This window comes from Lathyrus oleraceus, chromosome 1 (assembly GCF_024323335.1).
Source record: "Lathyrus oleraceus cultivar Zhongwan6 chromosome 1, CAAS_Psat_ZW6_1.0, whole genome shotgun sequence".
NCBI lineage: Eukaryota > Viridiplantae > Streptophyta > Magnoliopsida > Fabales > Fabaceae > Lathyrus > Lathyrus oleraceus.
Genome location: NC_066579.1, coordinates 382,863,051 through 382,867,300, shown reverse-complemented (window position 1 = coordinate 382,867,300; position 4,250 = coordinate 382,863,051).

Here is a 4,250-nt window from a genome sequence, read left to right as displayed (position 1 = left end):
TTTCCTTGGCAGTCTGAGACATACCTTGCAACAAGGTCCGATTTGGAGCCATGTCCAAGTTGTATTGATATTGCTTGACAAAAGCCTCTGCCAAGTCTTTCCAGCTCTTGATGGTAGTACGAGACAAATGAGAATACCATTCACGAGAAGCTCCAGTTAGACTGTCTTCAAAATAGTACATCCACAGCTTTTCATCTTCCGTGTGAGCTCCCAACCTTCCCAGATAAGATTGGAGATGAGTGCGTGGGCAAGAAGCCCCGTTGTATTTCTCAAAAGTAGGGGGTTTGAACTTGTGAGGAATCCTTACTCCCTGAACCAGACCAAGATTTGTGACATCAAAGCCTAAGGAATTTTGAGACTCCAAAGATTTGAGCTTCTCAGCAAGCTCATCTATACGGCGGGTGGTCTCGAGGGCCTCGTCGTGCAAAGAAAATTGATCATACTGATAATCTTCAGTAACGGGGCGCCCGTTAATCCGAATTCCTTGATTCACATTGTACCTTCCGCCAATACCATTTCCAACATTCCCTGTGTTGCCAACATTACCCGAGTTTCCATCAGCATTTGCGTTACCCGCGTTACCAGTGTTCACAGGGTTATCAATGTTCCCAGGGTTACCAGGGTTTCCCTCAGCATTTGGTATCTCCACCTCCGGATCGGGTCTCGGTTGCTCAACCAATTCCCTCAGCTTTTCCTGGCCTTCTGCCATACCAGTCATCAATGTCATGAATTGATCCATCCTTTCACGCATATCAGCCAGCTCTTTCTGTACTTGGTCCATCGCTAGCTGTGGACGATTTTCCTTTGTCGGGTACCTGTGGACTCGCTTGGGACCAATAACTGCCTGATACAGGGAACAAACATTAGACACTGCGGTGACACCTGCAAAACAGACAAGGGTTAATATGCATGGTATGCGATGCACTGCTTGTTCAGTTTTAAGGCACCCCCGTTTTGAAAGGGAATACCCTACAAATGAATAAGCATGAGATGTTGGATGCAAATATGCAGATGATGTTATGCAATGCAAAGGCATGTCAATCAGAATTGATGGATCCGCTTGAACATCTGTCAGGTTGCACTGCCTGGAGAGAAATTCACTGAGGAATATAATACAAGACCAAAACTCTGCTCCAGAAAATCGGGTTGGTTGGAGGTTAAGGTTTCCTGAATTTAGCCCGCCCCTCACTGGTAGGTTCTAAGAACAGAAGTTCGTCAGCTTCAGCCCTTCAGTCGCGAATAATACGTTTACCACTGAAGGTTTGGTATTATTACGGGACAAAAGACCTCCATTGACTCCCCTCAACAGGACATCCTAATAGCAAGTTCCCAGTCTCGGGATCCTCGGATTGAGCAGCAAGAATGCGCCCACCAGAGCTAATATAATCACGTATCGGAGGAGAGGCCTCAACTGAGTTCTCGGGAAATGGTCACCAGAGTCGACGATTTCTAGAGGAACATCCTGCCGTTACGGAACATCCGTAAGACATAATATATCCAAAAGAAACCTCGTCTGGGTGTGGTTCTTCACGAACGACTTAACGTAGCAACACGCCACGCAAGCCTCATGATTATCCACTCTAAACCTGTGTGTACACTCAAGCCTGGGTAATGGGCTTATCTCTCATAGAACACCCCATCCCAACAAACAAACAAACAGATCCAACAGATACAACAGATGCATGCAAGTAGGTAAGCAAATAAAGGTACAAAAGCATGAACACCCAATAAACAAGAAATCAGACAAGCTAGGAGGGACTCGCTTAGGGAAGATGGACCAGCAAGAGGTCAACTTCTTAAAATCCCCAGCAGAGTCGCCAGCATCCAGACTATATATCCCCAGCAGAGTCGCCAGCTGTCGCAACCTGAAAAATACAGTGCGCGAAAAAACAACCGGCGAAAGAAAATGACAGAAGAGTCGCCACCGTGCGTTATTCATCCCAAAGGAGGGAAAGGAAACGCTCGAAGTAAACCTAAAAAAGGAAAGGACAAGACGGGGTCTTGCAACCAAATCTTGGGTTCGGGAGTCAGTTATACGAAGGGAAGATATTAGCACCCCTACGCATCCGTAGTACTCTACGGGATCCACTTTTGTAGTTCTTGTCTAAAGGGTGTGGGTTTATCTAATGTGTTATTTACTAAAAAAAGGGGGTTAAATGAAAATGACTCGCGCGGATGTCGCATCCACTGCATACGTATCTCATCTGAATATGAGAATCAGAGTCTTCGTAGCTCGGCTGACCTAGGGGTTAAGGGTAATTGTGCTCGCTAAGACATCGCGTCTTATGCCTACGTATCTCATCTGGCCTGAGAATTAGAGCAAAACGTAGTTCGGCTAACTATGGGGTTATGGATTGGGTTATGGATTGGGTTTTGGACGAACGACGTCACTACGCAATCTACCGGATGCTCGACCTTTTGAGACTTACTCGCCTGTAGTAGAAGGAGTTAACGTGTTGCTTTGGGTTTTAGGGTTTGGGATGCTGAAGGGCAAAAAGGCAGTCCTTGACGAAGGAACCGCGCTACCTGCAGGGATACAAACACATACAAAACAAACATGTATAAAGTAAATGTGCCAACAAGGGGCTCAGAAGTAAATAAACAAAAGAAAACAAATGCCTCCTATCGAGGTCTTCCAGCTAAGAAAGCGATAAAATGCGGAAAAGAGGTAAAAGTACCACACAGATGAAGATCCGAAGTAACAGCAATTAAAGGAGTAAGAAACCCAGGGATCTCCCAAGCTAATGCCATCAAAGAAAGGTGAGTCAGTACAGGTAATCGAAATGAATCTCCAGGGGGTATCCCACAAATAAAGTAGGAAAATCACGCAAACCATCTCTGCAAGAGTCTGTGAGCCCTCACAAAAACTCAACAAAAGGGTTAGTGAAACACGATAAGCATTTTTTTCATGGATAACAGTATGGTTTCAGAAACCTCAAACCTTGTGGCATACATTTCAGAAATCATGTGATTAAACATTCAAGGCATAGGTTTCACCCATTCATGCATAATTAAACCCGTGGGCAAAAACATAATGAAATTCATCCATCATACCTCATACATTCAGATTATCCAAATTAAGAGCATAAAATCATGGGAATGAGGCAAACCTGATGGGAGAGACCGGTTGAAATCGAATGACACGGCTGGGTTTGCAAGGCAATGTTAGGGTTTGCGTGAGATGAGAGTGTGTGAGTCAGATTGAATTTTTCAGAGCTGCCTGGGGGTTGCTCTGAGTTCTCTGTCAGGTTTCTTTCCAGGTTTTGTCAAGGGTTTTGTTCCAAGGAAACCTCAGAGTATTTTGCTTCTCTTCCTTTTTCTGTCTGATCTCCCTCTTTTATAACCTGATTTTCATGGCTTTGTGGGCTCAAATGAGAGAGGTCCAAGTCCAAGTTTTTCTATTATATTTTATTTATTTTATTATTATTATTTTTATTTATTTATTTATTTTTGTAATTTTTTTTTTTCGTTTTTTTTTTTTTTAAGTTTCTTGGATCTAATTCTGATTGACATGATGAAATGCAATATGAAATGCTAAATGAATGCATGAATGAGGAGGGCAAATTTTGGGGTGTTACAAATGTTATGCAAAGTGTCATAAGTTATTCTCATGGTGATAATGGTGTATACCACCCTTTGACCTGAAACCACTATGGACCCTAGATGTAGAGTCGAGTGCTTTATTGCTGATCAAACATTGTCCGTAACTGGATAACCATAAAGATAGTTGATGGGTACTCCACAAAGTATTCTGAGGGACATGAGTGACCTAGATGGAATTTTCCCATCCTGCGTAACAGGATAAATGTCTATGGATCCAATATTGAACTGGACAAGGATGACACGATCTATGCCTTGTGTTCAATATAGACATAAGGGCAAAAGGGTAATTGTGCACATACGTATTATCACAAAAGGATTTGTCATATCACATGACATTTTCGTGTCTTGGGTAGTAGTGATGTGTTGCTAGATACCGCTCACTGTTTATTATGTTAAATGCGTGATTTAATATAATTGCCAATGTCGCGAAACCCTACAGGGTCACACACAAAGGACAGATTGATGAGAGATAGAGTAACTAAGGAACACCATAAGATACGATGCACTTAAGTGAATTATAGAACATCGTAAGGTACGGTGTACTTAAGTAGAATACGAAATATGGTAAGGTACCACGCGCTTAAGTGAATTTAGCATATTATAAGATATGGGCCACATACACTTAAGTGGACTTTTTAGCTTGAAGC